At 42.8% G+C, this 26,762-nt stretch overlaps 1 protein-coding gene and 1 long non-coding RNA gene across 3 annotated transcripts in view; one reads left to right on the plus strand and one right to left on the minus strand.

The window, feature by feature from the left end:
- PDE3A (phosphodiesterase 3A) overlaps nucleotides 1–26,762 on the minus strand; it is a 235,569-nt gene that overhangs the window by 49,113 nt on the left and 159,694 nt on the right. The window lies entirely within an intron of this gene.
- On the plus strand, nucleotides 970–14,048 carry LOC146763374 (uncharacterized). The gene is made up of 2 exons (XR_014952110.1): nucleotides 970–6,380; nucleotides 6,891–14,048. It is a non-coding gene; the product is annotated as an uncharacterized LOC146763374 (long non-coding RNA).

The following is a 26,762-nucleotide window of genomic DNA, read 5'->3' on the forward strand; positions in this document are numbered from 1 at the left end:
CCTCTACATGCCTTCTGTGAGATTAAAATATTTTTTCACTCACCACAGATATAAACTGACAGACCAGAAAGCCCTGAGGACTGCTTTCAACCTACTTCATCCTTGACCTGCAAGGACCAACTTAAAGACACACAAGGTTAGTTTATACTGTGGGCTTATTTTGCCTCTGCTGTCACGAATGAAAAAAAAAAAAAAAAGCCTGATGAGATACAAGGTTCACAGCTGATAACCACAGGTCAATGCCTGCATCAGATGGCCATTTTCAGCACTACTGTTCTGGCCTTTAATCCACACACTGGATGCTAAAGGCTCTAGGATTTTCTAAGTCAATTCAGCAATCTCTAATTTCTTCCATGTAGCTGGTGACAGATTTGTCTTGTACACAGCTTTAATCTAAGAAAAGTCTTACTTTCAACTTGTGCATTTTACGTTGTGAGAAGTGCTTGACTTGCACTTTAGAAAAAGAAAGAATTAAAATGCATGTAATATTCCTAATTATGAGACACTGGCTGTTTCTCAATTCTAATTAGAGATAGACCCAATCTGTACTTCTGCATCATTAATATCTCACCATACTGAACTCTGACTTTCTGGCTCAGGGTCTGCACTATTTTATAAGGGCCAAACACTTCTGTGTTTTTGGAAAGCTTGGATTCAAACTTACATCTAAATATAACGGCACCAGCTTCTCATTTACAAAAGGCAACAGAACCATAGAGACCAGAAAACAGACACAGATCATGAAACACTGGTGCTTATGCTGGCAACCACACTAGACAATGATTTCTATCTCCACAGTGAGTTATGTTTTCTGCTTGGATATGGATATTAAGGGAAAAAAAACCCAACAACTGTGGGTTGCACATGGGGCTTTTTTAAATGTTAAATATCCTTGTGAAGCTGAACTTCAGTAGTTCATCAGAATCCACTGCAGCAATAAATCAGTAATGATGCATCAGTAAGTGCAATAGAAGCACTTACTACTGCTGAGTAGGTACACTGCATAGGTCCTGGCAGACAGGCTAAAAGCCTTAACTGAATTTTTATAAGGAGTTTGAATTTTTAAAAAAAAAATATTGAAACTAAAAGCCTTAATTGAATTTTTATATAAGGAGGTATAGAAAAGAAGTGTCAACACACAAATCTATTTTACCATCTAAAATCAAAGACTTTGGAAGATGCAGCAATACAGAGATTTGACATTTTAGCTCAGAACTGACCCTGTTAATTGGCGCACACAGTATTGGGCTATTTGCTGATGAGACAATCACATGATTCTGCCACAGAGCTCTCTAAAAGAGAGAACAGTGTGGTGTCCTCACAAATGAGAAACAACAGCTCAAACCAGGCAGCTCAAGGATTCAGAGTGCACTGACAACTTTAGACAAACACAAGAAGTATTTTGTACTGACAGAAAAATTATTGGTTTTGGAATTTCTGGAGACAGAAAGGGCTTATTTTGGCTTTGCTTCAGCAATTTTAGAACAGTTTTATAAAAAGATAGGAAAAAGAAATCGCATCAACTTCTCAAAACTTAAATCTTTAGTTTGAAAATGATGAAATAAAATTCCTCAGTTGTTTTTTTTTTCCAAAAAGGTTATGGCTTCTCTTTGTGAAGAACAGCCTGGTGCCCATATTTGCATTGTTTTTTGCATTAGACTTCTGTAGAAGCTTAGTGTGTCTCTTGTGGTCAGAGGCTCATAGTTGAATTAAGTGGGGTCCAAGATTACTCCAAGATTACTTCAATATTCAGGTTTGTTAACACTGGTGACCTAAGGCAGGTATTGACACAAAAGATCTCTCCCCAAAGTCAGTTTAACTTTGAGGGGTTAAGCTCAGTACAACAAAGATAAAAGACCAGTTTAATCACAAGAAAACACTTGACTTCGTACCCCTGACCTTGGCGAGCAGTCATGTGCATCTCTCATCACGGTGCTCTGTGTAAACATATTTGTTAACAAATTGAAACAGACCACATGCTGAATTGTTTGCCATACAGTGCTCTGGCTGATCAGCTGATAAGGCATATGGATTGTGTCTTCCTAATTCTCTAGGATCTTCCTGACTGCTTCCATCTGAGTGTTACAAGTGGCCCCAGATATCCTATTTATCCCATTAGAGTAAAAAAAATAAAGATGTAAATTGCTAATCAATTCTCTCTGTACAGCCTCCTTCTTCTCCTAATGCATTTGAGAGACTTTTGGGCAACAACATTAGGAAACAACCTTCTCTAGAAAGAAGAATCACTTCATTTAAATGATTTGTTCTTTTAATTACTGTCAATCCTAGCTAACACAGAGCAGAAAATACATATCAGTAATGCTCACTGTGCAACAGGTTGGCATTTTTCCAGGAATCTGAAGACTACCCTTAATCAAAGTAAAAATTTATTTGTCTCCATTTCCTCTTTTAATGCAAGTTACAGCTACTGTGGAGAGTAAAGCTGAAGCATTCTGTATGATGCTACAGCAAAATGAAATACCCAACCAAATTAATTATACACAACACTTTTATCCACATGCCCTTTTATTTTTCACTGACAGATCAAAGAAATGTGTTTGGTTTCCTGTCAATAAAATCAAGGTGGCACAAGAAAGCAACGTGATGAGGACCCACTTTGTTCTGCCTTTTAGGAAAGATGCCTTCAATTAGGATGGCATTTTTCTGGCATAGTATAAACATGTCTTTAAGTCATAACTAACTATATAATTATCTAGTTCTATACAAAGACACAGTAATATACCTCATACACATGTTAATGTCTTAGTTTAAATTAGGGAAGGGGAACTGATTGGAAGGAAATGAATGAACATTTAGTTGACTGTTTTTTTAACCAGAGAAGAAAATACAAACCAAAAACTGTCTCTAAAGACCGTTTCATGTTTTGTGTATAAAGACAGCCCTATAAGCCCATGCCACCTACAAACAAACAGACAAGTTACAAATAGGACTTCACACTCAACTCTGAAACCTGATTTGTGTGGGTTTGGGTATACTTTGAAACCAGTCAAGTAAGATAAAACCATGTTCTGACCCTACATAAAATATAGGGCCTGCACTAAGGGCTTGCATATGTGACCAGCCTAAATGCAAACCACCCAAAGAACGTTCCACCAAGTGCACAAAATAAATTATTTTAAACAAACCCTGTCCATGGGCAGGCTTCTAACCACACACAGTAACGATTTATGCTTATAAAATGAGGTTCATTTAGCCCTGTATAAGCAATTTATGAACCCACCTTTGACACAGGACAAGCTTTTCTCCCTGCATCAAGCTGACAGCCATGGAAAAGCCCACAAGGCTCCAGAGGATCTGCAGCCAGCCCCTTGTCACTGACAGGACAGGAGGAGGGAGGAGAGCAGAGAGCAGGGCTTGTGCTGGAACCCAGCCTCAGCCTCACTCAGGAACCGACCCACATGGACTGGGAGCTCCCAGGGGATGGACCAAGGGAACCCAAAATGTCCTTCCTCTGAGAGTTTCTGCCTGCCCACCAGTGTCTCACGGGGTCAGCGGCACAGCGAAAGGTGGAAGGGTCAGGCAGCACAGATGTGAGGACATCCAGCTGCAGCAGTGAAAACCAGACCAGGAGAAGGGCATGGGAGTGAGAACATTACAGAAGACCTAGTCTGAACAGCTATTCCAGGCTAGAGAGCACCAATACTTCCACAAATGAGCACACCACCCAGGCCACCTGGTGCCAGGTGACCACTCCAAGTGAGTCAGTACCTCAGGAAGGGGTGTGAGGCAGCAGCCATGGTACAACTGAGCAGAACTTTTCACACACTCTTTATGATCCTGCAGCTTTAGGTGCAGAAAAGCCTTTCCCGGGGATCACCAGATGGCACTACTCTTCCTTCAAACCAGGACTGTAACTCTGCTGTGCCCATGAAATGCCATCATCGATTTGGGAGGAAAAAGATCTTAATCTATGTTATTTTTTATATATTAGCCCAGTAATCTCTCGCTGTTCACATTCTTTCCAATGATCTTGCAAATCTTGTACAAACAAGAAAGAAATGACTGCATCTGTGGGAGGTGGAGGGAGCCTCATAACATTTTGAACTGACTCTCATACTAAAATATTCCATAGCAGAAAGATTACAAAAGTCTCTCTAGGAACACGAAAATCCCCAGCAACACATGCAGTGGTTGACAACTGTATTAAGAAACTGGAATTTCTTTCAGAGAAATAACTCCAACACGTAAGGTTAACATAGACATGCCTCTCTCTTCTCCCCATGTTCTGTTTCTGTCTGTTATCAGAGCAGCTGGAGGTGCTAAACTCTACCTGCAGTTGTGAAAGTATTTTCTGAATTTGGTTGAAGTTTATTGCACTTTTTTTCCCCAAAAAAGAGCTGTTGAGAATATCCAGATACAAATAATAATGGAAGACAGAAAATGAAAGCACATTAAAATTCTAATAAAGAAACATCAAGGCACATTGTCGTGGTTTGACACGGAAAGATAATTTTTTCCGGAAGGAAGAGGTCAATTTAGATATTGACCAATTGAAAGTAGACACGCCTCTGAGAACACAGAGGGTTAAAAGCAGAATTCCCAGGGGAACTCGCTCTCTTTGGTTCCAGTCAGCGTGCAGTGCAGACCTTCCCCCCGCCCAGCCACGAGCTGGGTGGGGGAGGGGAAGCCCCATGGCCTGAGAAAGGTAGTCCGAAAGCCCCAAGGGTGGTGAAAGGACTAGAACCGGGCTGGCCCCTGCAGATGGAAGGGTGGAAGAAATCTGGGATGTCTCCATTTCCCCCCCCCAGAGTTCCTCTCCCGAGAGGGAGAGAGAAAGCTGCAAGGAAGGAGGAGCGGGGGGAGCTGCTGCAAGGTGCCCAGTTGTGTGGGAGTTGCTGGATGTCCGGGCATCGAGCCATCCTGGGAGTTCGGACTTTTAACCCTTCCTTGAGAAATGAAAGCTTTGTGAATTTTCTTTTCCCCTCCTCAGTTTGAAAGAGAGGAAGAGGGACACCTTGGACCCTGGGATGGGATGTTGGAAGGAGGAATTCTGGATGGGAGGGGGACAAGGAGTGGCTTTTGGCTGGACTTTTCCGTGTTAGCCACAACCTGAACCAAATCTTCTCCGTCAAGAGGGACTGTGTTTTGGGAGGATGCCAGTGAGTCAAGAGACCTGCTTCACCTGGGAAAAAGACAAAAGTGGAGTGAATGGAGAAAAGGTTAGGGGGTTTGTGGTGGCGCCCCCTTGCCCTGGAAAGGAAAGAGAAGAGAAGAAGATCTCTGTTCTTGAGCCCTCGGCCCCAGGGGAAGATGGGGGGGGACTGTGGTCCCAAACAATGAAAAACTGAACTGTTGTTTTCTCCCCTCTTGGCAGGGCATCCTTGAAAGGAAAAATCCTAAAGGCAGTCTGACCATCCATGCATTGGTGGTGAGAGCACTGTGCATGGAAAGGAGAAGGGTCACCATGGCAAACTTTTTCTCTGGGCGGTGCCATGTGTGACATGGAAACACAGGATGTGGAGCTGTGTTTCTTGGGGGGTCTGTGGCACAGGAGAGACTCTGTTCCCTCGATGGACTGAGTATCGGTTGTTTGGAGGGTGGAAACCTGATTGGGGTCCAGATTGTGTCTCACTGTGATTTGTTGGAGTTGGGTGGTGGGGGGGAGGAATGCAAGGTTTTCATTTGGATCTTTGTGTGGTTTTTTTTCCCTTCTTTAGTTTTCTCTTTTCTTTTGTAGTGGTAGTTTAATAAAGGTTTTTTCCTGTTATTAAGCTTGGGCCTGCTTTGCTCTATTCTAGATTCCACTTCACAGCATTCAAGGTAGGGATCACATTTTCATGGGGGCACTGGCATTGTGCCAGTGTCAAACCATGACACACATACACACAAAAAGCAATGTTTCCATGTGCATGCTAGTGTAAATATGCTTTCTTTCAGTTATTGATGTGAATTGCAAAAAGATGCAAAGTATTCACATTTTCCTGTCCTCAGTTGGGTACAAACTGATGTCAGGCTGTGGAAAACAGCTCATTTGGGATGGAAAGGGCACGTTCAAATTGAAGTCTCAAAAGCCTCTGGTTCTTGATGAGAAAGAATGATATTTCTTTTTTGCTTGTTTGCTTTGTGTTTAATCCACCACAGGACTCCTCTGCACTCAAGACCTTACAAATTGAAAAACTGAGGGGCAAATTAATCTTGCAGAGTGACTCCTCTGACTTCACCAGGAGTCAACAGCAGAACTGAAGTCTGCCTGCTGTGCTCATGAGCTGAATTCCCTCACAAAACAGACTTTTTGTTTTTTCTCTGAGCAACTCTTCCCCCCTTCCAGCTCGCTAGAAGTTGACAGGCTGTTTCCTGCTCCATGATCTGTGAATCACGACGTGAACGCCGATTGCTGCTCCCCGGTGAAATTAAATTAGGTATGGGAGCACAGCATGAGCAATGACTTTCCCTGAGATGCCGGCCCTAAGGAAACTCTGCATTTTCTTCCCCCAGTTGAAATATGGAGTTATGAAAGCAGGGTCAAGTTGGTTATTACTCCTCAGACTCAGCAACATCACCCAGTCTGCTCTGAGCCAGTTTAACATTATTTCTCCACTTCCTAGTCAAGGATATAATGGCACCAAATTTGAAGAGTCCAAAAAATCTATTTGTGTGCTCTTCTTGACCACTTAACATCGTGTGAATTGCAGCAATGCTTAACATACACAGAATAGCATGATAAATCACCAGACCTTAGTGCATGTCATACAGCTGGGAATTTGGTAAACAAGGGCAAGCAATATTAACACATGGCTTATCAAGCAGGAAAGGGGAGTTTGTGATGCTGCATTTCCAAGTGCCTTTCAATAACACTTTGTTAAGGAATGAAATATTCACACTTGGAAAGATCATAGGGTTATGCTGCCCATTTTTTTTTTTTATTCCAGACATATGGCCCTTGGGAATTTACACACCTTTGTCACTGCAGTGTACTCTGAGCAAGGAGGCATCAAAGGGGCACATCTGAAAGCTGAAACTGGTAAAAAATAAAAGCGTAATAAATTAAGACCTGATTTGTGAGCTTCATTCTGGAGCCTATGGTAATCTCAGATAAGTTTAGGGGAGTTTCAGTTTCAAATTGTGATGTAGATGTCAAAACCAGATTACTTAGCCTCCTTTCTGCATCACCACAGTGTCCGTGTGCTCCAACAAAGATAGTTTGCATTTCCTTCATGAAAAAATAAAAGATGCTCCCATTTTCCTTCTCAGACAGAAATACATTTAACCTGAGAAGCTACTCTAAAGATCAATTAATCTACAAGAAGCAGAAGTCTTTAAACTACCTAAAATTAAGTGTGGCTTTCCCTTCTCCAATATTCACATGTTCTCCTGTGAGCCTTGCAGGTTTATCCAGGTTCACTTCTCCAAGGTCCATTGAAAATTCAATCAAAAGCTCCCTCTCTTCTGGGTTAGCTGCCAGACAAGGGCTGATATTGGAGTCACTACATCAGTAAGAGATTGTTCTGGCCTTCAAACTCTGCTGTGTCACCTGCCCAGCTGCTGTGGAGATGGCTCAAGCACAGCAAAGTAAATTGGTTTAATCTTGTGCATCTGGTACTGAGCTGCCAGTCATCTGTTTAGGGGTATAAAGGGACTCTGTTCCATTTCAATGTACCGATCACAGCCCAGCTCTAGTGGTAGAGCCTGAAACCTTCAAAATGTAAACCCTGACAGCTCCTCTTCTCTGCTGGTGTTCATCACACTGTTGGACTTGCATGTTTGCTCCACAATCTACTGAGTCACCTGGGACTGAGAGAGTGTAAGCAACCCTCTTACAGAGCTAAACTCTAAGTCTGTTTATTGCCTTAAATTCACAAAAGTATTCCCTTGCTGTTTAAAAAGAAACCGACAAAACCTCTTGCAAAGCACAACCGTCTAGAGACTTTCGGTATTTCCACATTAGCCAAATGAACATGAAGTGAAGCCTTCATCCCCGCATCCCTTAAAGGATTCCCAAGGTGACAATATCCCACAGAAGGCTCTCTAGGTCCCTGGAAGTTGCAGAGCACTCTTTGCCTATAGAGTGAGCAAAAGCTTTAGACCACTTCTGGGACTGCAAATGAATGGGATCCACGTGACCCTGGTAATAAAAGGCTCCTGTCTCTTTGCAAAGCATTGACATGCCATCTGGCAATTTTGTTGACGTCAGCAGGCACAGAAAAACAACAACCACCTCCCCCAAAAAAGCAAAAGCCTTGGGCGGGAGGGGGAGGAATGCAGAGTTCCATGGTGTGTGCGCGCTTCAGGCTGGTGCTACTGAAAACCTCAGCCCAGAGCCAGGAATTCTGTGCCAGCAGTGCAGCAAAATTCACCCCCTTGCCTCTGTTTTACCCTGCTGAGCAGCCCTGGCAGCCAGGGTTCAGAGAGCACTGCCAAGCATCACACAAGGAGCACTGCATCCCCCTCTCTCCCTCTGCCCTGTCACTGTCAGGTGCTGGACATCTGAACGTGAGGAATGAATTTCTCAGCATACACTATAGGGAGAGACGCAAAATTTCCAGCACTGAAGGCTGTGGAATACACACCACTCATTTGGCTGCTCTGGCTACACTTCTTGCACGCTGATCTGGAACACGCTGAAAGAAATTCTGTGCTAGTTTAAATAAAACCTCACACCAACATTTCATGGTGGCAAGACCAAAAGATGTACAACTAGCCCTACACTTTGTTTTTTCCCCTTTCTTTATACTTAAAATTAGTCTTAAAAGTACAAAATCTATTTTTAGAGTAAAAAAGCAAACAAAAATACAATTCAACATCACAAAGTCACCCTAGGACAGATGTGCAGATCCTATGGGTATATTATAAGCTGCAGGTACTAATTTTAAATTATATTTAATAGAAGGCATAATATTGCTCCTAAATATTACATGCCATTTGGCACAGAACAATTTGCTGCATTTTCATTAAAAACAGCAATATTTTAAGTCAATAATGTAAGTTACCTTATTTGTGATGAGCTAAAATAATGCTATGAACACGTGTGCATGCAGAAAAAGCAGGCATCTTTTTGCATTAAAGAACATTTTCCTTTTATCAGAGATCTCCTTAGTTATTTCTGATCTCAGTTAACAATTCATATCAAAATGCAGCAAAGGGCAGCAGAGCACTGCTTCAGCACAAACTTTAAAAGGATGGACATGTCCTCCATAAGGCACATTTAAAGCCTGAAAAAAGGAGTTCATGAGTCACTTTTAACAAGGGATTAGAAATTTTACAGTAGCTTTGTGACAGAAACACAATCCCCTCAACTGTACACCTCAAAAATATTAGAACCACACCAGATGAGTGGTGATGAGGAGAGAAGGATGGAGGGAGGAGGCATCTAGGGCCATGTGCTCTCACTTGTCTCACCAAAGTATTATAAAAAAGTACATTCTAAAGGCTCTGCTGGGTCAAGGTTTCCCTGACTGAATATTCAAACCTGCCTGAAGTAATAGTGCCTGACTTTTTCTTTGCCCTGCTCATTGCCCCCCTTCTCTCCCTCCTTTAATACATCTCCTCTTACTGAATGAAACTGAGGTATTTTCCTTACAAAACTGCTCTTTGAATTCCTAATCTCTGCCCCAGTGTAATTTTTTAACAGCAAGTCAAAGCAGCTCTGTGTAAATAACTGCGAGGAGACAGCTCTGCCTGGAAACTGTAAAGTTTTCCTTGCTCACATCTTAAGCTTGAAAGCTCATGCTCAATTCAATTAAGAAAATTTATGGGTAATTCCACAGTTTCTTCCCAATTCCTTATGTTCTCAGGCAGCCAACCCAGAAATGAACAAAATCCCTGACAACTGACTACTTTCTGCTAGCAAATGGGCAATTATGCAGAAAGTGTGTATTTAATTGAGTTAGTCGTAAATCCTGACTTAGGAATGAATCAGAGGACGGAGAAGAGATACAGCTATTCCCTGCTGCCATTTCAGGTTTAATCACTTCTGCTTAAGGTTTATTTATTGACTTCATAAAATGCATAAACAATAAAACCATCCTTCCATAATTTTATAGGTATTAAGCTATTAAGAGAAATTAACTTGAAGATGTAGGAGAATGAACTTAAAGCTACACACATGACAGGGGAGAGAGATTTTCTGAATTCTCCTGTCTCTCAGGTCTGCATCACATCATGTCTGTTTTAAACAGAAACAATTTTCAGAGTTCACAACTAAGTCCCACTCAGCGATTCTGCTTCGAGGATTTTCCATTAAAGCTTATAAAGTTCAGCAATAAATAAGAAATTTTTATGCCTTCTTTCACTGGTCCCAGGGTAATATTTCAATGAACTCATAACAAATACAACTCCTACACCTAAATGGTGATGCTGAGGACTGTGTTATCTCCAAAATCAGCAAGATGCCTCTCCATCCATTGCAATCACACACTCAAAAGAAAGTTGTCCTCCCTGTGTCTGTATGACAAGTGTGTGTTTTGCTCCCTGAAGCTGCTGCAGATCCTGGAGCTCCTCAGCTAAGAAAAGAAATGTCTGTAGAGACATTCCCAGGAAAGTCTTACCAGTTGACTCCAATGAACTTTCAGCTTCTTATTCACATTATGAACAGACAGCCAAAAATTCAGGATTGTGAAATTTACCTAATTTTCAAGGTTTGTGAGGACCATTCAGACACTGATATCCACTATGCATACATTAAATGTGCCTTACTCAGAGGGATCCCATCACTTTGGCAACCCTACATAGTGTGGGAGGAAAGCAGTGCCACTTGCAGATTCCCCTGTACAAATATTTGTTTGTTCTTGCATGGGGAGCGTTTCCTAATGCTATGTCCTGTTTTCCAGTTGCGTTGTTTTGCTCTCCAAGCCAGTCATCTCTCTGATCAGTGCTGTCTCTTCCCCTGCTGGGTACCTCTGAAAATTTCTTTGAGCCAATTCCTCTGCTGTTCCAACTACTTGTGTAGTTGAAGTCAATACTCAGGGCTCATGGAAGTCCCTTGGCCCCTCACTGCCCTCTTCTCTTCTGGGGATCCTTCCATATTTCTGTTTGGAGACTGGAACTGAGCGAGCCAAACCAGCACAGCAGGCTGGCAGGTGACTGGCTGCACTGAAGGACTTCTCTACACCAAAGTTAAGCTGAACTGAAAGGCTTTTGAAAATACTTCAGGCTCCTGAATTCAATATTCAGTTGTTAATCAAAAAAATGAATACAGACCCAGGGACATGTATGTGGTCAGGCCAGTCGAGATGATTCCTCTGCCTCTGTGTGCCAGCCCCTTGCTGAGGGCTCTGTTCCCCCATTCACAGCTGATAGTGCAGCAAACACCCCTGGCAGTGGAAAGAATGTGGCCTGGACACAATCCTGGCAGCCACTGCAGACCAGGGAAGGCAGAATAAGGAAATCCCAGCCCCATGCACTGAGGGCTAAAGCTCTTACAAGGTGCCCTTTTATCCATCCCACTCGTGGAGCTGAGAGCAGAGTGCTTACTGAGAATGTGAGAGGGTCCTGTGGAGCCCTCACTGCCCTCCTCTGCAGGCTGAGTATCTTCATCTGGGGGCATTTCCACAGATTTTACAATAGCAGCATAAATCACAGTCAGAAGCTCGACCAAAGGTTTCCAATGCAGGCGCTACACTCACATTTTTATAGCTCATTATTGTGCAAGTGAATTAAATATTTCCACTAGGCTGAACATGCAAAGGTGTTAATGTCCTGGGAAGAACAGAAATTACAAAGGCTCCAGATAAAATCTCTGTACTAGGATCAGCAATGGTAAAAAATTAGTCATTTGATTACATGACAGCCATAACAGCCTTGCAAAGTTGTGGATCACTGAGACAGCATGATCTTACCCTCTCAAAAAAGAGATAAAAATAAGAAACATAGGTTCCCATCAAGCAAGTTAAGCAGGTGTCTACTTCATTACTGTTACTTCATAATGATATGACTAAATTTGTTTCTCATACTAGGGAGCTTTACCTTTACAGTAGCTTTCAGAATCTAAGCAGAGGTGTGTACAATTGTAATTATTTTGAGAGAACGCACTTTGGTCACATTTTCACTATCACCACAACAAGCCAGAAAGAATTTCAGGGGAAATAGCGAACCACAAGAAGCCACATGCAGACTACAAACTGCAGCTGTGCTTACAGTCAAGCATCCTGCCAAATGGGACCATTGCAAGCACAGCTCTGTCAGTGTATCCAGTGCCAGCTGATCTAGAAAAACACTGGACTTGCACCTGAGCTTTGTCATTTTACTGTTTTTACTTTCTGATTTCATCAGAAGAAAATTATTTCTGATAAAGGGTAGCTAATTCACATTTGTGAACCTGCCTTTTTGCTAACCCCCGAGTTCTCTGCTGTGCTGTTGGAATCTGAAGTGTAGGGAACTCTCAGAACTTTGGGCTTGTAAGCTAAAGCTTAGAATTAAACACAGGATTTGATTTGAGACCTTGGAAAAGGCTTCTAAACTAAAGTGCTGGAAGTGAGAATGTGGATTTATAGTTTAAAGCAGTGACATGTTAAGTAGAAGAAAGTTTAGCGTTTTAGAGTTTAAGATATAAAATAAAAGTAGTAATAGATGTAAAGAAGGAGTTTGGAATGTACTACTGTAAGTTTGTGTGTCATATGATTAATTAAATCTTATGCTGTAGTATAAGTCTACAAGAAAAAATATTAAAAAAATAAATATCCTTGTTAGCAATGTTAATTATTAGTTAATACATCTTTAGAAAGTCTTATAACTAAGGATTTTAGAACCTTCTGAACTATACTGTAATGATGTGAGCCAAACTCCCCCTTCTTGCTTATATAAAAGATAAGAAAAATAAACTGTATCATCAAAAACAATTCACAAGTCCCATCTCAAATTCTTTCTAAAATTCCTCACACTGTGCCATTCAATCTAGCACATACATCATTGTGAAAAGTTTTAAATTTAATTTACCACTGTGTTGAAGTCTTTAGCATGGAGCAATGTGACAGATTTTACCAACACTTATTAAAAATAAAGCAGAACGGAGCAAGCCATAAATAAAATAAAGTGCTGGCAAAGCCTGGAATGCAATGAATACATCTGCACTTACAGCAGTGGCCAAACCATAGTGCTTTATCATAGGAAAGTAGCTTGAAATAACTTTTCAGTGTATTTGATATATGACACTGCTCTTTTAAAACCAAGACTAGAGCAAGCTTGTGAACTTCAGAGCGAAGTTGTTTCCGGTGGGAGGTTTATTTTGTTAGGAGCTCGACATGCTGTAGCTGTGACACTGAGCAGAGTGGCAATGTCAGGGTTCACAAAGTTCACCCACACTCTAAAGCCCGACAGCAAAAAAATGCCATGAGCCCGACAGCAAAAAAATGCCACGGGTGGGACAGTTCTTCCAAAGTTTAATTTCCCAAGCAGTTTATCTCGCACAGATTGCACACAACACCCCTCTACTCAAATCTCAACACAGAATGCAGCCTGAAGTGAGTGTTTGAATTTCTTTCTGTCTGGTGTATAATAAATCCAATTAATGTAAGGCAGTTTTGGCACTAAGCTATGTATTTGCACATTTCTGTTGGCTTAAGTCACACTTTCTCTTAGGAAAGCTGCTCAGAAAGGTTTATTTCCTCCACTCTTATAAATTGTTGGCATAAACAAGCATTCAAAAATTTAACCTCAGTTACTTGGCATTCTAATGGTTTACACTGAAACACACAACTCTGGGTTTCTTGTTAAAATCTGTGTGTGAATTTAAGTGTATTAACTTTCAAAATATTTAAATTCAATGTAAGAGAATAAGAAGGTGGTGGAAGACATCTGACAGCAGCACCGCTCACTTCCACTGCTGTTTGACTGGAGAGTGACACAGGAGAACCCACACAGATGAATCCTGAACTGGCAGAAAGAAGAGACAGGGAGATACCTTTTTTTTTTTTTTTTTTTTTCAAATTTTGCTCTTCCATTTCTATACAGTTTCCTCTGCAAAGCAGTGTGTCCCCTCTCAACATTATCTTCTTTGGTCTTGGCTCCTTTCTAATTCAGAGGGGAGGCTGGGAGGTGGATTTGGTTGTTTTGGTATTTTCTTTTTTTGGTTTTTGTTTCTTGGAGGCAGCAAGGTCAGCAAATAGCTTAAATGTTCTAAAAATCGAGCTACACATTGGCTTCAAAAAGAAGGGCACTCAGGTGGGACAAAAGAACAACCAGAGTGCTTGGACAGTGGCACAGATTCACCTGAGTCATGCCTGCTGGGTGCCACAGTATCCCCACTCTGAAAATGAAGGGATGAATAAAACATGAATTCAGCCACTGACTCATACACATCCAGGCACACAAACTCTTTGGCACTTCTCCCGCTCTGAAATAATGCAGGGAAAAAAATAATCCAAACAAATATCCCAGGGAAAATGATTTTGTGCTTCACAAATTCTGTTACAGAAAGGGGATTTATGTACAAGCAAAGTGTTTGTGCGTGCAGCTGGAACTGAGCTTTTTGAGATAGGTACTGAAGCAATGACTAAGTCTTTTGTGTCTCCATTTACCTAACACTTGATTAGAGCACACTGACATGCAAAACACAGACACTTTCCAAAAAGGGTTACAGCACATCTACCACGGGAAAAGGAGCAGTGCCAGAACAACATCATACCAGTCCTACTTTGCTAAAAACTCAGCAGTTCTGGTCAGTTAGCAGATCTTTGAATGATTTTCCTGTCATCTTGCTACGTCAGCTGAGACTGGTAAATCAAAGGCAGCTTTTTTTCTGCTCCCACAGCTTCATCGCTGATGAACACCCTGCAGCTGGCTATGGAGGCAGTGCTGAGAAGAGTTTATGGGTAGGATTAAATCTGGTTCACTCCTTCAGAAGGCTTTTTGTATCCATGCAAGAGAAAGCAGAAGGAGAAGGCAGAGCTGGGCCAGGAGCACTTTTGGAGGAAGCCTCGCACCTGTGAGCTGAGCTGGATGTTTAGGTGGTGCTCAGGCAGTAGTTGACACCACAGGACAGCAGGGAAGCAATCTGCCCCCTGCACTCTTCTGCACAGGGTGTTTAGGGATGTGCAGGTTCCTCGTAGCTGTGTTGGGATGGGTGTTTTGTTTGCTTTTGAGACAGAGTTTGGTCTGTCTTCTATGATCTATATCCACTATCCATATATTCCTCACACGTGTATTGCTATTCCTTTTCCAAGTGTCCATGTGAAGGGGGAAGAAAATGAAAACACAAAAGGCAAGTAAATAGCTGAGCAGATACAGATCATCAAGTCCACTGACACTTGACATAAAACAGATGCTGAATACCTTAACAGTGATGCTTATGGAGTGATGTAGTGAAGTACAGAGACACCAAAGCTAACCAGGGAAGAGCTCTTCATTGCTGGAAGCAGACAAGCCAGGTGAGCTGAGAAATTGGATATGTAATTGAGGATGTTTGATTCAGTACAGGCTGAACTGCTCCCAGGACCAAAGCCAGCTCACTTGTGTCTGCACAAGTGTACTGTCAAAATCAATCCTTCCCAAAACAGGTTGAGTTTGGTAAATCAGGAAGGAAGCAACAATACCATACTACAAGAACCCTTTAATCTTAAAATTAAGAGTGTGCCAGCTCAGTTTAAAAGCATTTGTTTTGCACCCTCTGACTTCATGCTATACTTACATTCACTGTAAAACTTTACACTGTTTGCAGTTTAAAAAAATAACCCTAAAACCCCATCAACCCACACCCCAAACCTCAAGTAGTGACTAGTCACTAGAGTAGTAGGCTAAGCAAATCTGAAGCGAAAGAGGTTAAACTGAGGCAGATGAACAGATTCTTCTATCCTGCATGTGTTCTATTCAGGAAACCCTTCCAATGCCCTTTGCTACCTCCCCCAAAAACCAGCACATCCCTCAACAACAAAGTATGTCTAAGAATTCAGACCACAACTTCTCTTTGAAAGCAGTTAGAAAATATTTTGCTCCTATTTCTAATAAAATAATTTAGATAAGAAGACTTAGACTGTATCCAATACTGGGCTCCTATGGAGTCCAGCAGCATTTAAGCAGCACAAAATATGCTATCTACTTTGAAATCTGTTTTGCCTCTTTGCTGTGGTCATGTGTTCCTTTTGTTCTTTTTAACTTAATGTAATTTTACCAATTTTATCAGAAAACAGAGGGAGGGAAGGTGATTAAATTTCAGTGGGGATGTCAAAGGAAATTTGTACCTACTGTAGCAGCAAGTAATGATGTATCTGTATGATACAGCAAGTAATGATGTCTGTATCAAATAAAATAAATTTATTCTTTCAGTTATCCTCCTGCTGGGAAGTGTCAAACTTCTTCCCAAAGATCCTATGATCCTGTTCTTTAATTAATGTATTTTACATGAATGCTATAGTGTATGTTATTCATTTCACATTCAATCAAGGAAGTAATTAAGACAATTATAAATATGTGCTAATCCACAATTAATGAGCATCCTTGGAAGTACTGCATGCTCCCACACATGTCAAACTACAAGGCACAGCAGCTAAAAAAATTACCCAGATTGGCTCATGTGTCAACTAGGTATTCTTGGCTGGAAACACTAGTTACTTATAACAGAGTAATCAATACAAAATATCTGGCATATCACCTTCCCTGACTATGCATTGGCAGTATTTTAGCAAAATAAACTTCATCATGTGGAACCCCTCCTGCTGCCACCCCCCAGATACCTTCCCCTGAAACAGCTGAAACTTCTTGGCCACTCTCAGCCAAGGCTGACAGCAAAATAAAAACCAAAAATGTTTTGACTCTGGTCAAACTTCTTTAGATGAACACCAGTTTTCATGAGGGGTGATGTTTGGTATGACCTCAGAAGCAGAGAAGGAATGGCTTCAGTATGAGGTCAGTGGTTACCTCCTCTGTTGTCCAGCTCTTTGTGGATTTCCAGTAGTGACAGGGAACTGGGGTGTATATAGGATGTGAAACATAAATTACTGACTAATTAGGTTTAATTAGATTTTTGCCTGCAGAGCAGCCCATTTAAGCTGTAATTGCAAGCCACGGAAACCTAAATGTTGGTGTTTACACGAGGAGCACTGCTTAGCTGATCCCCTTCATCAGTACTTCGTGCTCCAAAAGGGAGCAGCTGCTCTTTCCTAGGATTTATGCTTTCTGCCTTTCCTTTTAAAAGATAATAAAATTTTTCAAGCCACAGAAAACAAATCACTTAAAGCAAAACAATCCAAGAAATCATTACTCCTCTGAAAACAAAACTTGGACAGAAGTCCTGCAGATTGTTGAAGAGCCAGGAGAGCTGGAGCTACAGACCTGTATGCACTTCTCCACAAGACTGATTATCAGGGAAAGAGAAAAAAAAATAAGAACTGGTTTCAAAATCCAACAGTGCAGACATGTTTCATAGTCAGGAAGTAATTTCCAAAGCTGAAAATACAGGCTCTGCAATGATGCTTCTTCTGCTTTTTCCAAGGCCAGTCCTGGAACAAAACAGCCCAGCACAAGCACCAAGCTTCTAATTTGTTCTCCAGAGCACATTTTCCTGATACATCAGATCCAAACAACAGCAGATAAATTTTTTGTAACAAAGACATGATACATTTCCTCATGCTTTAATTTTTTTTCTGCATTATATAAGACAGCTTTTTAAATGCAGCAGACACCCACCTCCCTCCTACCTCCCCATACAGTCTGTCCATATACCTATGAAAAATATATTATTTAAACATTACTCAGAAAAAAATGCAAATCTGAAGAAACTCCATTTTGAGAGAAGAGCAGAAGAAAAAAAAAAAAAAGCTGTACCAAACTGCTAGATTTTTCCCATGGTATGTGATAACCTTTGCATCTGAGAAAGGATGAGATCCCATCTCTTTTCTAGATATTTAAAAGTATAGTTTATGGGCTGTCACAATGTTAAGTCCTTCCACATCTGAAGCCTCAAATCCTGCCACTCTCCTGCTGAGCCTCTGCCAGAAATAAATCTCTGCCAAAAGCAGAGATTTCACAAAGCAGGATTTTGTGTCCAGCATCACCAGCTCCCAAATCAGCAAACACAGTTTGGTGGCAAACGCTTCCTAATGCAGGTTCATAATTTGTTTTGGGTTAAAAGGCATTACAATTATTGGACTTCAGACATAATTTCTGCCATTCAGCTGACACTTGAAAGTGTTCCTTACCCTCCCTTTAAATATTAGATTTTGAAAATAAAGCATCTCAGCAAAGTGTCGGCGTAAGCTCCTGACTACAGCCATGACCTCCAAGTTGTAATAAGAAAAATATAGCAACAAAAGCAAATTATTGATTGCATTTAAGCAGTAGATTCCTCTCTTAACTGCTCCAATATATCATGTAATCCAGAAAAGAGAGATGGATGACTGGCAATTTACTCCATCTCCTGAGACTACTTGCCTGGAGGAGGCTTCTGTTTTCTGTCCGTATTTGTGCAAGATGGAATATTCCTCCTGCCTTTTTCTTCAACTACTTTTCCAAATAGCAAAATTAAATACAACTTCAGGAGGGAAAAAGGTCATGAAAATTCAGTTCTTATTCTCTAAAACTGGAATTCTTCCTCCTCCCTTTTTCTCCTAAATTAAATCATAAAGCACAAATATAGTAAGCACAATGCCTCTTTCTTTTGCAGTTTTGACATTTTTATACTCCATTTTTGTTTGCTAGCTAGAATCTATATATACACATAGTATCATTATATATATTGTATATAGAACATATATAGAGAGCACTTTAAGCCTAATTTAAGAATTCTTGCTCTGCAATTTTCCAAGAATGCTATAGTTTTTCAGCATCCATACATGATGCAAGTTGTTCAGATCTTGCTCAACCTCTGCCTTGCTCTTTGTTCATTAAACACACCACGCACAGCAGGTTAACCTGCCAGCCTAGACTGCACATTTGTGTCATTAGACCCTCAAGACTGTCACCTCTGTGCTGCTTACTGACATGTACTTCTTGCACTACAGCTGTTACAGGAGAAAGGAACAGAAGAGCAGAACAATATGCAGAGCAGATCCACTTCTCAATGAAGTCTGCTGCATCCCTGGTGTCCAGGTAAAGGTGGGAAGCAAAAGCTTCCTGTCCTGGTACAGCCCTTGATCCTTATCTGTCAGTACTGTCCCAGGTACACACTGAGTCACAGACACAGAATTCACACATACACAGAATTCACAGAATTACTGGATTCAAAGAGATCTTCAAGATCATCAAGTCCAACCCAGACCCAACACCTCAACTAAACCCTGGAACCCAGTGCCACATCCAGGCTTTGTTTAAACACATCCAGGGATGGTGACTCCACCACCTCCCTGGGCAGCCCATTCCAGAACTTTATCACTCTTTCTGTAAAAAGCTTTTTCCTAATATCCAACCTGTATTTCCCTTGATTCAGCTTGAGGCTGTGTCCTCTGGTTCTGTCAGTGCTGCCTGGAGAAAGAGACTGTCCTGGTTTGAAAGCAAAACCAGTGAGAGACTCTAAGTCAGAAATACAATTTATTGGGAAAAGGACAAAAATACATGTAATAATACAAAGGGAAAGGCTACTGACAAAGTCAGAATACAACCTGGCCAGCGTGCTGGTAGCAGTCTGAATTGGAGTAGCTGCAGTCTTCTTGGGATGGCAGATGTAGTTGCTGTGTCTTCTCAGAGAACTTGTGGAAAGGCTCTCCTCTGTGTAGAAATCTCCAGTTTTATCCAGGTGGGAATGCCTTGCTCCTCTCCTTGGGCAGAGCATTTCACAATGGGTCATTATGAGTCACAAGGTGTGTCCTTAATCACCTCCTCCTCCTGGACGGTGTTATCTCTCAGGCATTGATGGGGCCATTAACAACAGATAAGGAAAACTGCCCCAAGGCAACTTCTACTCAGATGGGAATTGGAAAACGTTTTTTTTTTAAAACTTGGACATTATCCACCCCTTTTTCCTATTTCCATCTTCTTCGTGATGAAACCTTACACATAGTTCTCACTTAAGACCAAGTTTCCCTGTGGTACACAATGGGTTTGCCCATCCTTCTGCATTACCCACCAAGTATAACCGGGTCTTTGAGCAAAAACAATCCCACGGATGGGTTTGTCTTTGCCTGGGGTGGGATTAATCTAAACAGTCTTTCCTAAAATACCTTTCATATGTACCACAGGGACTTTATCTCTATCTACTGTCTGCAAGGGTTCAGATTGGGCAGGACCAGCTTGATTGATGGACCCTCGGGTGTTGACTATGCAGGTAGCTTTTGCTAAGTTCAGTTCTCAATTCTTGAAAGTTCCCCCACTAAGTGCCTTTAGGGTGGTTTTAAGCAGTCCATTACATCGTTCAACTTTCCCGGCAGCTGGAGCATGATATGGGATATGATATATCCACTCAATCCCATGTTCTCTGGCCCAGGTGTTGATGAGGCCATTCTTGAAATGTGTTCTATTGTCTGACTCAATTCTCTCAGGGGTGCCGTGTCTCTATAAGACCTGTTTTTCTAGGCCTAAGATGGTGTTCTGGGCAGTGGCATAAGGCACAGGGTAGGTTTCCAGCCATCCTGTGGTTGCTTCTACCATGGTCAGTACATAGTGCTTGCCTTGTCGGGTCTGGGGAAGCGTGATGTAGTCAATTTGCCAAGCTTCCCCATACCTGTATTTCAACTATCGCCTACCGTACCACAGAGGCTTCATCCGTTTGGCCTGTTTGATTGCAGCGCAGGTCTCGCAGTCGTGCATGACCTGTGAGATGCTGTCTATAGTAAGATCTACCCCTCGGTCTCGTGTTCATCGGTATGTTGCGTCTCTTCCTTGATGACCAGAAGCGTCATGGGCCCAACGAGCTAGGAATAGTTCTCCTTTATGCTGCCAATCTAGGTCTACTTGTGATATTTTCACTTTGGCAGCTCGGTCTACTTGTTTGTTGTTGTGATGCTCCTCAGTAGCCCGACTCTTGGGTATGTGTGCATCCACGTGTCGAATTTTCACGGTCAGCTTCTCTACTCGGGAGGCAATGCCTTGCCAGATCTCGGCGGCCCAGATGGGTTTCCCTCTGCGCTGCCAGTTAGCCTTTTTTTAGCGACTTAGCTATCTCCAGAGAGCATTAGCTACCATCCATGAGTCGGTGTAGAGATAGAGCCTCGACCACTTTTCTCGCTCAGCAATATCTAAAGCCAGCTGGACAGCTTTAAGCTCTGCAAGCTGACTTGATCCACTTTGTCCCTCAGTAGCTTGTGCCACTTGTCGTGTGGGGCTCCACACTGCAGCTTTCCATTTTTGGCTACTGCCTATGATTCGGCAGGAACCATCCGTAAAAAGGGCATATTGTCTTTCAGTTTCTGGTAGCTCATTATATGGTGGGGCCTCTTCAGCACGTGCCACTTGCTCCTCTTCTTCAGAAGACAATCTAAAAGTCTCCCCCTCAGGCCAGTTTGTTATAATTTCCAGAATCCCAGGGCGATTCGGATTTCTAATACGGGCACGCTGAGTGATGAGGGCAATCCATTTACTCCATGTGGCATCAGTGGCATGATGTGTAGAAGGAACCTTTCCTTTAAACATCTACCCCAGCATTGGTAGTCGGGGTGCCAGAAGCAGCTGTGTTTCAGTGCCAATTACTTCTGAGGCAGCTTGAACTCCTTCATAGGCAGCCAAGATTTCTTTCTCTGTGGGAGTGTAGTTTGCTTCAGAGCCTTTGTAGCTCCGGCTCTAAAATCTCAGTGGTCGACCCCGAGTCTCCCCAGGCACTTTCTGCCAAAGGCTCCAGGACAAACCATGGTTCCCAGCTGCAGAGTAGAGTACGTTCTTGACCTCTGGTCCTGTCCTAACTGGGCCAAGGGCTACAGCATGAGCTATCTCCTGCTTGATCTGAGTGAAGGCTTGTTGCTGCTCAGGGCCCCAGTGGAAATCATTCTTTTTTTCGGGTGACCAGGTAGAGAGGGCTCACAATCTGGCTGTACTCAGGAATGTGCATCCTCTAAAAGCCTATGGCACCTAGGAAAGCTTGTGTCTCCTTCTTGTTGGTAGGTGGAGACATAGCGGTGATCTTGTCGATTATTTCTGTCGGGATCTGACGACGTCCATCTTGCTACTTGACTCTTAGAAACTGAATTTCTTGAGCTGGTCCCTTAACCTTGCTTCGTTTAATGGCAAAACCAGCTTTCAGTAAAATCTGGATAATTTTTTCTTTCTTTTCGAAGACTTCCTCTGCTGTGTTCCCCCACACAATGATGTCATCGATATACTGTAGATGTTTGGGAGCCTCGTTCTTTTCCAGTGCAGCCTGGATCCGTCCATGGCAGATGGTGGGACTGTGTTTCTACCCCTGGGGCAGTCAGTTCTAGGTCTACTGCACTCCCTTCCAGGTGAAGGCAAACTGAGGTTTGCATTCCGTTGCCAAAGGAATGGAGAAGAAGGCATTTGCAATATCAATGGTCGCATACCACTTTGCTGCCTTGGACTCCAGCTCGTACTGAAGCTCCAACATGTCTGGCATGGCAGCGCTCAGTGGTGGTGTAACCTCATTCAGGCCGCGGTAGTCCACCGTCAGTCTCCATTCCCCACTGGACTTGCATACTGGCCATATAGGGCTGTTGAAAGGTGAATGGGCCTTGCTGACCACCCCTTGGCTCTCTAATTTACGAATCATCTCATGGATGGGGGTTACAGAGTCTCTGCTGGTACGATATTGCCGACGGTGCACTGTTGTTATGGCAATTGGTATCTGCTGTTCTTTAACTCTCAGCAGTCCCACAGCAGAAGGGTAATCTGAGAGACTAGGCAAGGTATTTAGTTTCCGGATGTCTTCTGTCTCTACAGCAGCTATCCCAAAAGCCCAGCGATGTCCTTTTGGGTCTTTGAAATATCTATTTCTGAGATAGTCTATGCCAAGGATGCATGGGGCCTTTGGACCAGTCACGATGGGGTGTTTCTGCCACCCGTTCTCAGTTAAACTCACTTCAGCCTCTAATACAGTAAGCTGCTGGGATCCTCCTGTTACCCCAGAAATAGAAATTGATTCTTCTCCTACATATCTTGATGGCATCAGGGTACATTGGGCACCGGTGTCAACTAAAGCTGTATATTTTTGTGGTTCAGATGTGCTAGGCTATTGAATCCACACGGTCTAATAGATCTGATTGTCCCTGTCCTCTACCTGGCTAGAGGCAGGGCCCCTCTATTCTTGGTCATGGTACACGTTGCTCTCTTCTGGTAAATAGGTTCTTGAGGTTCCTTCAAGAGGATCAGTTATATCATTATTCTTATATTGTCTGTAACTCTGTGTTTGAGAGACTGGAGCAGCATTGACTCTTTTTGTGTTAGGTGTTCTTTTTAGTTCACGTACTCGGGCTGCTAAGGAAGAGGTGGGTTTTCTATCCCACTTCCTCATGTCTTCTCCATGCTCCTGAAGAAAAAAACCAGAGGTTTCCTCGTTGAGTGTATCCTCTCTCTTTGGCTTGGGAGCGCTGGCTCCTAATGGCAGAGATTCTTCTTGGTTTTGGTGAAATATGGTAGCCTTCTTCCTTAAGTTCCTTTTTTAGTTTCTTATGACTCTCTTTAATCAAGTCCTGGACTTGCTCAGCCAACCTTGTTTCCACGGATGAGACATGGGTATGAAATGGGGCGGTGACCGTATCCTCGTAAATTCTTAATTTATTGGCTAAGACGCCCACCCTGTCCTCGCCTTCTCTCCACTGCAGTGTTGCCAGGTAATGAGAGTACATCTCTGGTCCAAGCCGTGCAAATCGCAACCACATTTGTGATGTGCACTGGACACAGTCTGGACTCTTAGGAAATCTCTCATTTACTGCGAAAATTATCTCCAACACAGCCAATTTTCTCAGGCATTGGATACCTTGTTCCATGGTATTCCATTTTCCTGGAGGTCTTCTTTACAAAGGTATCTGTCCCTCACACTTGCGAGCAGTCGCCGCCAGAGGCTGAGAGTTTCCTGGGTTCTCCCAATCCCCTGGTCAATGACCACATCCCGGGATAGTGATCCCAGTTGTCTGGCCTCACTTCCATCCAGAATGGTGTCATTGGCTGCTGTCATTGGCTGCAGCGTCCCAGATGCGGAGAAGCCAGGTCAGGATGGACTCATTTGTCTGGCGGGTGAATTTTCTCTGCAGGTCACATAGCTCACCCAGGGATAGAGAGCGAGTGATGATCTCTGGTTCCGTCTCTTCCGCTGGGTGCGAGGGTCCTGCAGTGTCCTCATCAGTCACTATGCAGACTGATTTGCTCCTCGATTTCTTCTTCTGAACGGGGGCAACTACTATGGGTTCAGGCTGCTCTGGTTTGGTGATGGTTTGTGTGGAGATGCTGATGGCGCTTTCGGTTCCTTCCTCCTCTGTGCCGGTCTGTGTAGACATAGACACTTTTGCTTTGCTTTTTGTTTTTTCCTCCATTACAGTCTGCCTAGACACGGACACTGTTGTTTTCCTTTTGGTTTCTTCTTTCTCTATGGCAGCCTGTGTTGACATGGATGCTGTTGTGGTATTCTGTACAGGCACGGACACTGCTGCTTTCCTTCTTGTTTCTTCTTCCTCAAGAAGACGCTGCACCACACTATGTATGTTTTGCTGCACCACACTATGTAGTGTTTTGTTTCTAAGCATGTTGCAGATTGTGCACAGAAGGCAAAGAAGAACTAACAACAACATTATGCTGTCCTTGGCATCCAGAGGGAACTTAACATTTTCAAAAGCTGCTGTGTCAAGCCTGAAAGGTTTGAAAACATCAATCTTTACCCCTCCCCCCAGGGGCTGGGTGAGGTTGCTGAGGCCCCAAACATAGCAGCCTAGATTAGGACAAGCAAACAGAATTGAGTACATATTCCAAATCATGTTCATTGCCTCAGAGGTCATAATGCAATAGACATAGTAGACCAATAAAGCAATTCTCATACCATACCCTGGTCTACACATGAGCATTACAATTGCCAAATAATTCCCCACATTCGGGAAAATATAGAGAGCTAGGTATAAGACCCAAAAAAGCATGTTAAGCATCATAGTGAAGAGGTACCCTCTACAATACAAGATTGTAATTCTGACTTCTCTCAGTAATTTCTTGCCCCACATTGGGCGCCAAAAATATGTCCTGGTTTGAAAGCAAAACCAGTGAGAGACTCTAAGTCAGAAATACAATTTATTGGGAAAAGGGGAAAAGGACAAAAATACATGCAATAATACAAAGGGAAAGGCTACTGACAAAGTCAGAATACAACCTGGCCAGCGTGCTGGTAGCAGTCTGAATTGGAGTAGCTGCAGTCTTCTTGGGATGGCAGATGTAGTTGCTGTGTCTTCTCAGAGAACCTGTGGAAAGGCTCTCCTCTGTGTAGAAATCTCCAGTTTTATCCAGGTGGGAATGCCTTGCTCCTCTCCTTGGGCAGAGCATTTCACAATGGGTCATTATGAGTCACAAGGTGTGTCCTTAATCACCTCCTCCTCCTGGACGGTGTTATCTCTCAGGCATTGATGGGGCCATTAACAACAGATAAGGAAAAGTGCCCCAAGGCAACTTCTATTCAGATGGGAATTGGATAAACTTTTTTTTTTTAAACTTAGACAGAGACCAAGCCCACCTGACTACGCCCACCTTTCAGGGAGTTGAAAGGTGTAAGTTATATAAAATAAGGTCACCTCTGAGTCGCCTTTTCTCCAGGCTGAGCAGCCCCAGCTCCCTCAGTCGTTCCTCACAGGGCTTGTGTCCCAAGCCTTTCAGCTGCCTTTTTGCCCAGCAGGCAGGGATGCAGCTGGAACAAAAGGGTGAAGGTAATCAATAGAGAATTCAGGCTTGGGACAACTGGTTAAGGGCTGAGGAGCATAAGCAGTCTTCTTCTGTGTCATTCCAGTAGCAGGGAATGAAGAGGGAAGGAACAGGAAGAGCCAGCAGATCAATCCCTGGCCCTGAGCCTGGTGGCACCAGCAGGATTTGGGGGTTTTGATCTTGGTTTCATTTACACAGCTGCAGATCTGCTGGTGAGAGACAGGGGAAGTCTCAGAGAGGGAAAAGGATCTTTGCAAAGAGTTCGCAGAGATCACTGAACAAGCTTTGAAGTAGATTTGAAGGGGGGGGAGGAGATAAAAGCTCCCTAGAGATATGACTGAAGACAGCACACCAGTTTTGAGGGATGGTATGCTAGCGAGGTCCTTCCACCTGCAGATCACAGAGGCAGGGCATGGAGATCCATGCAGCAGCAGAGACACATGGGTTATCACATGTGGGAAATCACAGGAGTGCCTGAGAACAGCACACAGGAACTGGGGCTTCTTCCCTGCCAAACATGGTGGGAACAACAGCTCCAGTGCACCTAGACCACTGCACAAGGCATAGGCAGTGAACAGGAGGAGCTGGAAGACGTGGTGCAGCAGGAAAACTCCTTGGAAGGAGAGAAGAAGGAGAGGAGAAGGAGAGGAGAATAAGGATAGGAGAAGAAGAAGGAGAGGAGAAGAAGGAGAGAAGAAGAAGAAGGAGAGGAGAAGAAGGAGAGAAGAAGGAGAACACCTCTCCAGGAGAGGTGGTAGGGTAGCCCTGTATGTGGCAATGGGGATGTTCGGAACATGCAGTGCCAGGTTAACAGTTGGGTTTGATGAATTTAGATGTCTTCTCCAACCTAATAGATCTGTGTGTTCTACAAATCTAGGTGGCTTCTGCTTTACAAGAGGATTACAAAATAAGCTTTAAACTTGATTTAATGTCTTTCCTTTAATTAAATACCTAGACAGACTCTATTTCATATTCAATTTGTGCAGAAAGCTGAATTCTACAAAGCTGCAGTGAATGCAGGAAGAAGCCTTTAGATGAAGGAAGGAAATAACCTTCTAGAAAAAAACTAGACTAGAAAAAACATCCCCTATCTAATATAACAG

The sequence above is a fragment of the Lonchura striata genome, chromosome 1A (assembly GCF_050655825.1).
Source record: "Lonchura striata isolate lonStrDom1 chromosome 1A, ASM5065582v1, whole genome shotgun sequence".
NCBI lineage: Eukaryota > Metazoa > Chordata > Aves > Passeriformes > Estrildidae > Lonchura > Lonchura striata.